The sequence below is a fragment of the Mya arenaria genome, chromosome 13 (assembly GCF_026914265.1).
Source record: "Mya arenaria isolate MELC-2E11 chromosome 13, ASM2691426v1".
NCBI classification, from domain to species: domain Eukaryota; kingdom Metazoa; phylum Mollusca; class Bivalvia; order Myida; family Myidae; genus Mya; species Mya arenaria.
In genome coordinates, this window is record NC_069134.1 from 59183734 (window position 1) to 59197719 (window position 13986).

General features: G+C 36.0%; 1 long non-coding RNA gene across 1 annotated transcript; it reads left to right on the plus strand.

The window, feature by feature from the left end:
- The first annotated feature begins 3910 nt into the window (after positions 1-3910).
- Positions 3911-7661, plus strand: LOC128213186 (uncharacterized). Its single transcript, XR_008257696.1, has 4 exons — positions 3911-4010; positions 4300-4365; positions 5683-5862; positions 6183-7661. It is a non-coding gene; the product is annotated as an uncharacterized LOC128213186 (long non-coding RNA).
- The last annotated feature ends 6325 nt before the right edge of the window (positions 7662-13986 follow it).

The following is a 13986-nucleotide window of genomic DNA, read 5'->3' on the forward strand; positions in this document are numbered from 1 at the left end:
CTTGTAGTTTTATTGGTCAGAGTAAGGAAGAAGTAATAACAGAAAAACGGCAGCTTGCGATAATATTAGTGTATAGTGACAATACTTGATCCGTCCGTCTAATACAATAGTCGCAACACGAGTAAAAAGGCCGGGAAAGTAGGCACGGGTAAATTGGCTTTCAAGTCAAATAGCCCTTATAAAAGGCTTGGACTAGGCCTTTAATCTTATTGCCTAGTTGTCTTATCAGCAGGGGATTATCATGCCAAACATTTCTTAAACTAGGCCTTTAAGACGGTCAAATATTTCTTTTCTTTTGATCAAAACTTATTTTAGGATTCTAATAGCATTCAAATTTTACATGTTTTGCAGCTGAAACCTATTTCAATTAAAAAAATTGTCAAATCAATAATATTCATATTATTTACAGCGCTATACAATGTGTCATTTTCTACTGTGCTATATATAGGAGTTAAGGGCACATTGTGAAGCATAATCAAAATGATAGTGAATTGCATAGATGTTTACGAAGATTACACTTTGTCTGTACAAGCGCTCGTTTCTTTATTCCTCATTCTTAACACTGAAAACTCCAACATTATTATTTTTGTCTTTATTTCCACCCGAAAGGGATTTAAACATATTAAACAAACAAACGGTCATATAAACAGTATGTACAGCAATATATATTACATGTTATAAGGCACAAAGTTGTTACACAAGGATGACGATGTTAATGTAATAATATTGTAAGATAAAGCATATACTTTAGAACTGAGCTTATATTTTCTGAGTTTGTGGCTATTATCATTAATGCGATGTACATTACACTGAATACTTATTTTTATTATTTTATTTTATTCCAAGAAAAGAATAAAAAAAATGAAATAGGAAAAAAGAATCAATATCAACATTTCGTGGCACCTAGTTCAAAAACTTGCCGAAATTGAAATACAAGTAACAGAAGGTGCTCAGGAAAATATGCTTTAATAATAATACCTTTGATTTTACTGCATCCGTTTTAAAGTTCAAAAGCCTTAAACGCACTGAGACATGCAAAATAAAAGGATAACCAAAAATAAATGTTACAATAATATTAGAGCTGTCGTATAAGTTTTAAAGATAGTACTCATGAACAAGCAAGAAACATCGAAAGACGAACATGATACTAATTTCTTATGCGAATAATCAGCAGTGAGGGGTCCTTTGTGAGTGTAAGTCTATTAAGTCTGTTTGTACAATGCATTGTGAAAATATCTACAGACTGCGCGGATACGTGTGTCTGTATGATCACTGGGTGCAACATGTTCATGACGAATCGCGCTGTTAAGTAGTAGATAAACTCTGCACTTTTACATGGGGTCTCGAGTCTGTTCATTAACACTTGTCTCTCGGCGGAAAGCCTTGGACACGAAGAAACACGATGTACGTCGACGTCAGCTGACCACGCAAGACATCGAGTACATATCCCGGCCTGGGGATGTCTTGTGTTTGTGAGGAAGCGGATGGTTGATATCGCATGACGTATATCTTCTCGTGATTACGCAATTGACCATATTAAGGACGGGTAGACGCGAGTATGGAAACTGCTAAAAAGTTGAAACTCCAGGTCGACGGTGACTCGGGATTTCCATATATCGTTATAGAAGCCCGTGATAGCTGTTCTGATTGACCGTTTCCAAGCCAGTTTTGTAGGAAGCTTTGCTGTACATCTGTAGGTGTGTATGTGCTGATCTAAACCATATTTGCTAAGGATTTTGAAGATGTCTGGGATAAAGCCAAGTTAGCTGCTATTACCGCGAGTACAGAATGACGGAAGCCTATAGTCGTACACCTTCTTCGCAAGTAGTGATGCATTTAAAGTGCACAGTTTGTGGAAAAACATGAGCTTTCGTAGGTCGATCTGTGATACAATAAAATGCCATCCCAACAGACTGAGAGCCATATCAGTTCTTGTTCTCGTGTTAAGGTTTTGACACATCTTAGCCGCGAGACGAACGTAACGTTCGAGCTTTGTAATGTCAGATTCGGTGAGTGACGACCATAATTCAGAGCCATATAGAACGGTTGGTGTAGATATTTTTGCACTAAGCCAGCAAGCATTAGCGGATTGACATCGTAGGCTGACTCTCTGATTGTTAGCAAGGAAAAGAGCGATGATCGTCCTTTTCTTATTCTGGCGTCAACGGCCGTGGCACATTTACAAGATCTATGGATTTCTATCTATGCAGACGTGTGTTGTTGACTCTGATTGGACAAGCGTTGTATGGCCTACGACCAACGAGTCGTTTACTGTTTGACTATTTCCGAAGATTAAGTACGAACATTTGCTTTCGTGTTAACTGATAGCCCCATAAATTTGCGTAAGCAACAACAACGTTTATTTGGGCTTGTAGCGCAGCTTTGTTCGATGATATCAATGTGAGGTCGTCAGCAAGGGTCGGGTTACCAGTGTTTATGGATCCAATGTAAGATCCATGAGGAGAAACCTGTAGCTTGTTTAGGAGTTATCAATGAAGAGGAGATACAGCCACGTTGAAAGTATCCCTCCCTGACGGACGCCTTGGCGGACCGGAAATGGCGTCGACTGTATACCGTTTACTAAAACCGTGCCCTTTAAGTCTGTATAACAGTTGATGAGTACTCTTAGCATTCTACCACGAATTCCATAGTCATGAAGTTTAACAAATAGGGCTGGGTGCAATATATTGTCAAAGGCACCGGAAGTTTCTAGTGTTGCTACGTATGACGGTGAGCCGTACTCTAGGTTTGTGAATATAGTTTCCTGAAGAGCAAAGGATGCTGTTATCGATCCAAGTCCTTTTTGATATCCATTCTGTTGTGCATTTGGAAATTGTTTTTTATGTTTAACTGACCATGTTTGAAGGCGTGTATGCACCAGTTTTTCGAAAGCTTTATACATCACAGGCAGTAATGTGATAGGACGATAACCTTTACATGCAATTTTTATCTTGTTCTGTTTGTGAATGTGTTATGCTGTAAAATTTCGAGTACTTTTGTGTAATGAAGTTTTACGAAATGTCATTAATACTTTTCATGTTTCATAATTTTAGAATATTTTGTCTGTTAGAAACACATTCCTGGTGCTTAAAGTGAATTTTGATAATAGCCAAATGGTTTCATGACATTTATTACTCTATCCAAACATAGTTGTCAAACTTTATATTATAGTATACACAGCGTATAGCATTTTTATTATCAATTAGTCTGTGGAATTATTTTTCTTGACAACCTATCACTACGCTGAAGATTGTTGCGAAACTTTAGATTGTAATATAAACAGAATGCCCGGCTTAACTGATAATTGAGATTAAGTCAGACAATGACATTTTTAGGGCCCAGCCCCTAGTGTCCCCTGCGTCTGGATTAATTGTCTCAATTTCATTGGCCATGTATTGGCATGACTTTTTGTAACATCCTTTGTCATTGGTTGATGATAGTTTTGGCAATTCTCTAAAAAGTTGTGTCTTTCCTCGCTCGAGTCACTTTTACTGTTGACTTCGAAGTGTTTCATCTCATAATAAAACGAGGAAATAGACACATTTCTTGATCCTTTTTAGGTAAGAATTTTGCTTATTTGTGTAAGGTTGTTCTATCTTTTTTAATGATTAACAGTTGTATTTGAGACTTAAATGTTTCCGTTTTAGAAACATGCTATAAAGTTATTTCAATGATATTGTATTAAGTATTTAAAGATAATTTAGAATGGAAAATCAGTCTTGATATGTTTATAAATGTATTCATACATTCCTTATAATTATCATGTACTGACTATGTATAACTGATTTATGTAAGAAGCATATTATTGTCTATGGCTTATACACCCAAGTCACATCTAAGCGCTGTACACTTTTCGGTCATTCTTTTGGCTCCATTGTTAGCTTTTCGTTAGATAGTTAACTTAGTCGTTCTAAGATCAGGAAGCGATTGAGAAAAAAAACCCAGAAATTTGTCAGTGAAAAAGTTTTAAGCTTATCTGATTCTTTTAAGACAGCAAAAGATGTTGACATGTATGTATATTGCTTCTTTGTATACTTTTGAAACCAACTAACTCAGAAATTGATGTGAGACTTTGCAATGCATTGTTGGTTCATCTAATTGCTAATTGTCAATCAAGATTAATTGGTAATTTAAGAGAAACTTATTATTTGACAATGTTGAAATCATTATTATTCTGTATTATGAAATGTTGTTAATACTTATGATACATGTATATGTACTTCACTTTTACTGTTGACTTCGAAGTGTTTCATCTCATAATAAAACGAGGAAATAGACACATTTCTTGATCCTTTTTAGATCTCGGGAAGGAGTCATTAAGAGTCGTCCACGCGGCACAAAAAATGGGTATGACAATTCCCAAAGGTAATTTAACAAGCTTTAAAAGGCTTCCTAGTCAAATAGCCCCCAAGTCAAATAGCCCCCATTTTGTTCAAATAGCCCCCACTCACATTTTAAAATTGTTCAAATAGCCCCCCAAAAATGACCCCATTTTTTATTTTTTTATATGTATGTATGCATACTTATTTTATTCCAAAACATTTCTAAACCTTTATTATACAAAATGAAGTGCAATTAACATTATTTGTATATTAATAAATCTGACAATTTTACCAAGTAAGAATATCAAACGTTTTAAAATATTACTTATAAATAATATGTTAATACAGTGGAAACTCACTAAACCGGACAAGGTCCGGACTGGGCAAAATTTCCGGTTTAGTGAGGATTCCGGTTTAGTGAGGATTCCGGTTTAGTGAGGATTTGATGTACGGAGTAAGTTTACTCAAAATATTAACTGAGTTAACCTTTTAAGGGAAGTTGACGTTTAGACTGTATATCTTAAAAATATTACAACTTACCTTCAAATATAAATACAAATATCTTAAAAATATTATTACTTACCTTCAAATATACATTCATTATGATTCAAATATCTTAAAAAAGATTACAACTTACATTCAAATATCTTAAAAATGACAAATAAAAGAAGGAGTGGGGGCTATTTGACCAAAATGGGGGCTTTTTGACCATTTTTTTCCATGTAGTGGCTATTTGACCAAAATGGGTCGATGCATATTTCTAATTGACATTTTCTGTTTGCACACGGAACACATTATAGAAAATAAAAAAAATGATAGAAATCAATGTGTGACGTTTTATGAGTAGATCTACTCTTACCTTAGACTTAGTCAGTTCGTACCCTAGTCATCTCATATGCTGTTTGGTCAACTGGTTCTTGAAAGTTGGCAGATATGTGTGTTGATTATGCACCAGTCAATTGTAACCACGCCCTCCCCCCCAGGTCCGGGGAATAGCGGGGACTTTGACTTTCGCTCCAGCCAAGCTCGGGCAAAGTTCTCACCCTGCAGGGACAAACTGCTCGTGAAACCCCCGCCAAATGCCCCAGCACCTAAGGGACTCTAGGTAAGGCCCATTACCCGCTGTATTTGGCGGAAAGACAAAACCACCGCACAGTCACTCGGCACTGCGGGGCCACCTGGAAGGTAAAACATGGCGCATTTCCCAGGCTATCCCCGGTATACCCATGGGCCTGGGGGGGGGGCGTGGTTACAATTGACTGGTGCATTATTATGTAGAGTTAAATTATATACCTATGCATGTACATGTTAAATAAACAATGCATCTCATACTATTAATTATAATTGAATTTGCTATTAGGAGCTGGTCATGGACCTTTGCCGTCCTTCATCCAGAGCCTTCCACAGCGATGGCAGATATATTGCTGCTTGGATCAACACTTGACCATGCCGTTGAGTCCAGGATCTCAGTAGCAGCCATAACAACATCAACAGAATGACATCTGCCTATGGATGCATACATTTTGCACCTCTTCCTTGTGTAAGAATTAACTTTCCAAGACCTCAGCATCAACATTTCTGTATTTAAAACTAAAAATAATAACCTGTTTAAAACATGTTAGTTTACAAATAATTACATACAGACAAAGTAAATGATATCATTTGTTTCATTAATGTGTTGTTTTTTAAATGCTGTAAACGCCATAGCTTCATACCTGTAAAATTACTGTTAAATGATAGTCTGTTTGAGCATTTAATTGTATATGGGCAACATTTGATGTAACATCACTTAATGGATTTTTTTTTTAAAAAGTCATTGTGGATATCAACAGTTTTCAAATGAGTACATTTAAATTGCAGGCTGTCAGTTTGAAACGTCTCTACTCTGACAGAAGGAAGTGAATGAATCCCCAGGATTGTTCCTCCGGAAAATCTCTTCAACCGGCTGTTGACAGTTTGCATACTCTTTGGATGGAATTACCTTAGCTTGGCTTGCAGAGAATCTGTTATGTAAAAAAACTGGGCTGCTTTGTGTTATTGATTTATTGACCTTAAATGTATTTTATATGTATTTTGCCACTATTGTAAAAAACAATGGGCATACGCACTAGTATATGTTTGCAAACAGACACATTTTATTTTAGTAAATAACTTGAAAATACATTTTGTAGGTTGAGCTCAGACCATGAAAGATTAATGGTAGGTTATCTTTGACCAGAACATGACCAGTATTGTTTTTGAAGTTTGTTGGTCAAAGGTGATGGTCATGGCAAACAGTGGTTATTCTGCACAATGACCCTTTAATTCTTTGACCTTATACCATTGATATCTAGTGATTGATATATCAGTCCAACACATATGTAACAGGGTCCTGCTGAAATTCAGCAAGAACTTATTAGCATTGCAAATCATTATTTGTGCATGTAACTGTAAATACTATTACGCTTTGTGTCAGAAACTTGACCATCACGAATTAGGGTCATTGTTGACCTTATCTTGTTTCATTATTTTGCATGTTTTGTCTCAAAAGCATCGTTCATTTAAGATTAAACAATAGAACAGATCTCAATTGTGTGAAAAACTGCTGAAAATTTTAATTTTCTTAAAGCGTCTATAAGTAACTTTTGTAGTCATAAAACATCGATTATCAATTGAAGGGGGTGAAAGCAAAAAGGTTCTATCTGCTTCTTTATCTAATGTCACTTAGAACATTTTTGCATTCACTCATCTTATTGGAAAAACTATCTGATCTTTTGACAGCAGTCATATATATCACTGTTTTCTAGACATCTACCAAATATACCTCATTTCAAGACAATAAAGATGTCAAATCAGTCGATCCGGCTGTGAGAGAGCAGCTTTAAACAAAGACTATTTGAGATATTTTATGTTTCAGAGCCAATGTTTTTGTATAATGATATAAAGAGTTTTGCATTTATATGTTTTTAAATCTGTGTAATTTATTCAACTTCCTTATTATGTCAATATTGTAAAAAAGGTTATAAAATAGGCTAAATATGCACCATGCACATGAATTGTTTAAAATCACCCTGAGCCTCACTGCAAACATTTAAAACTGTATAATTTTCATATCTGAGGGAGAGGATGTGTCAAAAGGCTGTGCCCTTATTCACCCCCTCTTATATCAATTCCTGCTTGTATTTAATACCAGGAAATCACTGATAATGCTTTTAATAGTAAAACATTCTTTATGGTCAAAAGTCAATATTACAGTCATTGCTTTTTAACCAAATTATTTTAATAAATTTATGTATGTAAGATCTTTGCATTTACTGACAGATAATTGTCTAAATTAGTTAAGAGAACAATAAAAGGTTAAAATGCAGTCTTATTTGACTGACTTTTAAAAAAGCCCAGTGTACAGCTAAGGCGAAATGTGTATTTTTGTGTTTCCACAAACCTGACTGATCACTATTTTTTTTCTACTGGACCAACACTTTTTTGTTGTAGTGTGTATTTGTTCTCCAAAAAAACATGTTTTTTATGGCAATTTGAAGAATAAGGAGGCTGTTGGTGTCCAGTTGAAGGTTTGGGGCAAGTTGGCATTTTCACTTAAAACTCCAATACCTGTTACACAGTTGTTCAGGACCATCACACTATACCCTATAATCTTCAAAGATATCCAAGGTCATCATGATCAACTTTTCATAGATACCCCAGGTAGTCATGATCAACTCTCAAAGATATACCAGGTAGTCATGATCAACTCTCAAAGATACCCCAGGTTGACATTGTCACCTTTTCATAGATACCCCAGGTAGTCATGATCAACTCTTCATAGAAACCCCTGGTAGTCATGATCAACTTTTCATAGATACCCCAGGTAGTCATGATCAACTCTTCATAGATACCCCAGGTAGTCGTGATCAACTCTTCATAGAAACCCCAGGTAGTCATGATCTACTCTTCATAGATACCTCAGGTAGTCGTGATCAACTCTTCAAAGAAACCCAATGTAGTCATGATCAACTCTTCATAGAAACCCCAGGTAGTCATGATCAACTCTTCATAGAAACCCCAGGTAGTCATGATCAACTCTTCAAAGAAACCCCAGGTAGTCATGATCAACTCTTCATAGAAACCCCAGGTAGTCATGATCAACTCTTCATAGAAACCCCAGGTAGTCATGATCACCTCTTCATAGAAACCCCAGGTAGTCATGATCACCTCTTCATAGAAACCCCAGGTTGTCATGATCAACTCTTCATAGATACCCCAGGTAGTCATGATCAACTCTTCATAGAAACCCCAGGTAGTCATGATCAACTCTTCATAGAAACCCCATGTAGTCATGATCAACTCTTCATAGAAACCCCATGTAGTCATGATCAACTCTTCAAAGAAACCCCAGGTAGTCATGATCAACTCTTCATAGAAACCCCAGGTAGTCATGATCAACTCTTCATAGAAACCCCAGGTAGTCATGATCAACTCTTCATAGAAACCCCAGGTAGTCATGATCAACTCTTCATAGAAACCCCAGGTAGTCATGATCAACTCTTCATAGAAACCCCATGTAGTCATGATCAACTCTTCAAAGAAACCCCAGGTAGTCGTGATCAACTCTTCATAGAAACCCCAGGTAGTCGTGATCTACTCTTCATAGATACCCCAGGTAGTCATGATCTACTCTTCATAGATACCTCAGGTAGTCGTGATCAACTCTTCAAAGAAACCCCAGGTAGTCATGATCAACTCTTCATAGAAACCCCAGGTAGTCATGATCAACTCTTCATAGATACCCCAGGTAGTCATGATCAACTCTTCATAGAAACCCCATGTAGTCATGATCAACTCTTCACAGATACCCCAGGTAGTCATGATCAACTCTTCATAGAAACCCCAGGTAGTCATGATCAACTCTTCATAGAAACCCCAGGTAGTCATGATCAACTCTTCATAGAAACCCCAGGTAGTCATGATCAACTCTTCATAGAAACCCCATGTAGTCATGATCAACTCTTCATAGAAACCCCATGTAGTCATGATCAACTCTTCATAGAAACCCCATGTAGTCATGATCAACTCTTCATAGAAACCCCAGGTAGTCATGATCAACTCTTCATAGAAACCCCAGGTAGTCATGATCAACTCTTCATAGAAACCCCATGTAGTCATGATCAACTCTTCATAGAAACCCCATGTAGTCATGATCAACTCTTCATAGAAACCCCAGGTAGTCATGATCAACTCTTCATAGAAACCCCAGGTTGTCATGATCAACTCTTCATAGAAACCCCATGTAGTCATGATCAACTCTTCATAGATACCCCAGGTAGTCATGATCAACTCTTCATAGAAACCCCAGGTAGTCATGATCAACTCTTCATAGAAACCCCAGGTAGTCATGATCAACTCTTCATAGAAACCCCAGGTAGTCATGATCAACTCTTCAAAGAAACCCCATGTAGTCATGATCAACTCTTCAAAGAAACCCCAGGTAGTCATGATCAACTCTTCATAGATACCCCAGGTAGTCATGATCAACTCTTCATAGATACCCCAGGTAGTCATGATCAACTCTTCAAAGAAACCCCAGGTAGTCATGATCAACTCTTCATAGATACCCCAGGTATTCATGATCAACTCTTCATAGATATCCCTGATAGTCATGATCACCTCTTCATAGATATCCCTGATAGTCATGATCAACTCTTCATAGATATCCCTGATAGTCATTATCAACTCTTCAAAGATACTTCAGGTAGTCATGATCAACTCTTTAAAAATATACCCCAGGTAGTCATGGTCACCTCTCAAAGATACCCCAGGTAGTCATGATCACCTCTCAAAGATACCCCAGGTAGTCATGGTCCCCTCTCAAAGATACCCAGGTTGTCATGGTCACCTCTTCATAGATACCCCAGGTAGTCAAAGATACCCAGGTTGTCATGGTCACCTCTTCATAGATACCCCAGGTAGTCATGATCACCTCTCAAAGATACCCCAGGTAGTCATTATCACCTCTTCATAGAAACCCCAGGTAGTCATGATCAACTCTATAGATACCCCATGTAGTCATGATCACCTCTTCATAGAAACCCCAGATAGTCATGATCAACTCTTCATAGAAACCCCATGTTGTCATGATCACCTCTCAAAGATACCCCAGGTAGTCATGGTCACCTCTCAAAGATATCCAAGGTAGTCGTGATCACCTCTCAAAGATATCCCAGGTAGTCATGATCACCTCTCAAAGATACCCCAGGTTTTCATGGTCACCTCTTCATAGATACCCCAGGTAGTCATGGTGACCTCTCATAGATAGCCAGGTAGTCATGGTCACCTCTTTAAACATAGATACCCCAGGTAGTCATTATCACCTCTTCATAGATACCCCAGGTAGTCATGAGCACCTCTCCAAGATACCCATGTAGTCATTATCACCTCTTCAAAGATATCCTTTTGTAATGATGCAGTTGTGCAAGCATACTTTAAAAGTACAATCCATTAGGAAGATTAATTCAAACTGTAAATGGATGGTTTGTGTGGTAAGGAGCCCGTTTTTCAAGAGAAAGTTCTGTAATTAGTTAAACAACAGGTCAAATTGCTGATGGTGTTAGCAAAAGTTAGTGTTTTTTTCGATGTATGAAGTTGAATGATAGGCCATAGCTGTTAGCTTTGAAAGGAAATTCACTTGGTGGTTTAAGCCTGAACAAATGCCAAGAACTATCAATGCTTCAGATCCTTGATCTATGTATGCTAACGTGATTTGCAAACAGAAGTGTATAATAGTTACTGTGTACATTCAGAAGAATTAATTTGTGACACAATTCACATTAGTTTCATTTTATGTTGATATTTCCATGCAGATAAGTAACCATACTTGTATGAAAAACTATTTCTCAATTTCACCAAGCATGGAAAACTACCTACAATGGAAGTGTTTTTTGTCACCGACTCAATCATGTCACCAAAAATCCACACAATTCTTTCGTATAATTTCAATATTCTCTTTAATTTTGGCCCATTTCCGATGAACATTTTTTTTAAAGCACCGTTAACAGACTTTCATCATATAGTTTCTTGTTATTCCACAGGTGAATCCAATTTTGTTGATCTAGTAGTTTCTTCATATTATATAATCTATTTTTGTAGATCATCTCCTTAATTTGATGTTCTTGTAATTCCTCAGGTGAATCCAATTTTGTTGATCTAGTAGTTTTTTTCATATAATATAATCTATTTTTGTAGATCATCTTCTTAATTTGATGTTCTTGTAATATCTCAGGTGAATCCAATTTTGTTGATCTAGTAGTTTTTTCATATAATATAATCTATTTTTGTAGATCATCTCCTTAATTTGATGTTCTTGTAATATCTCAGGTGAATCCAATTTTGTTGATCTAGTAGTTTCTTCATATAATATAATCTATTTTTGTAGATCATCTCCTTAATTTGATGTTCTTGTAATATCTCAGGTGAATCCAATTTCGTTGATCTAGTAGTTTCTTCATATTATATAATCTATTTTTGTAGATCATCTCCTTAATTTGATGTTCTTGTAATATCTCAGGTGAATCCAATTTTGTTGATCTAGTAGTTTCTTCATATAATATAATCTATTTTTGTAGATCATCTTCTTAATTTGATGTTCTTGTAATTCCTCAGGTGAATCCAATTTTATTGATCTAGTAGTTTCTTCATATAATATAATCTATTTTTGTAGATCATCTTCTTAATTTGATGTTCTTGTAATATCTCAGGTGAATCCAATTTTGTTGATCTAGTAGTTTCTTCATATAATATAATCTATTTTTGTAGATCATCTTCTTAATTTGATGTTCTTGTAATATCTCAGGTGAATCCAATTTTGTTGATCTAGTAGTTTCTTCATATAATATAATCTATTTTTGTAGATCATCTTCTTAATTTGATGTTCTTGTAATATCTCAGGTGAATCCAATTGTTGATCTAGTAGTTTTTTTTCTCTACATGTAATTCCATTTTTATGTTTTTTCACTAAATTAAAAGTTATCTGTTTCTTACACAACCAGTTAAGACTTTCTTTCAAGTCTTTACTGATTCTAACCATATTTCTTACATAAATCCTGTGTATTATCTGTAGACTTCAAAATCAAGCAACATTATTTTAATTTCACAGTATTAATACCCCCGACAAACGAAGTTTGAAGGGGGTATATTGGAGTCACCCTGTGGTTGGTCGGTCGGTCGGTCGGTCAGTCGGTTTGTCGGTCGGTCCGTTGCAATTTACCTTGTCCAGAGCATAACTTAAAAACTACTGAATGGAATTGGAACAAACTTCAAACAATGATAGAGCATAATGAGAGGAAGTGCAGTGTACAATAACCATAACTCTGTTTCAGTTAATTACAGAGTTAAAGCCCTTTGTTACTTTTTTCTTGTCCGGAGCATAACTTGAAAACTACCGGATAGAATGTAATAAAACTTTATACAATGGTACAGCACAATGAGAAGGAGTTCAGTGTACATGAATCATTACACTATTTTAGCAAATTACAGAGTTATTGCCTTTTTCTGTGTGTTTTTTTTGGTCAAACTTTTGTCCGGACAGTAACTTGTTCTGTGTTGTTTTTGTCAAACTTTTGTCCGGACAGTAACATGAAAACTACTAGATGGAATTTCATAAAACCTCATACAATGATAAATCATAATGAGAGGCTGCGTTCGGGGGTATTAATCACCTTCAGTGATAGCTCTAGTTTCAACTGAATCAAACTTAACGTAACTTCACTTTTGAATCCAAAATCCAATCTTAGGTCAATGATTCCAGGTTTCAGTTGATAAACTGCATTGCTTAAGATTTAGAACTTCCCATCAGGTGTCATCGCCATAACTATTCATATGAAGGCATATACCAAGTTTTCTAGATTTAGTCCTATAAAGTGAATCGCTTATGTTTTTTGGACCAAAAATAAGTTTTCCCTGTATTGCATCTGACAACACTTAATAAATTTTATCATTATTTTATGATATCAAAATTGCAGAAAAAAATACAGTGCTTAAAACAGTATTTCGGTTTTAGTGGGGTTCGAAACCACGCTGGTAAAACCAAGAAAACAGTAGAGAACAGCCGGCTAGTCCACACAGCCACCGGAACTTTAACAAAAATGGTGGATATATTGACCTGTTAAGGAAACATTCATAATCAGGAATGTGATAGACCTGGTAGCTGAAGGGCTGAAACAATTTCAGTGATGTTTGGGGGGGGGGGGGGGGGGGGTGCTTTTTGGGGGTAAAACAGGGTGAACCCTGCTACAGAAGCAAAACTGGCTTTTTAAAAGCCCTCCTTTTGAGGGCTCTCCACACTTCATATTTTAAGTAAACTGGAGTGTCATTTAAGGTACAAAAAATAAATGATAAAAATAACAATTAATGCAATCAGCTTTTTAACTTGTGCCAGTTAAAAAAAAAAATATATATTTTTTTTTTTACCTGGAGACATAAGATATGCAGAAATCTTTGAAAGCATGTAAAAATCATTATTAATTGACATAATGCCAAAAATTTACAATTTCATTTATTAATTACAAGTCTTATTTCTGCTCGTCGTTGGCAGTAATCATCTATAAATATACAATCATTTTGAAAATCAATTCAATGCAGTTAACAATACACTAGTAACAAAATGCAAATACACGGCACAAACAGCTTTTAATAA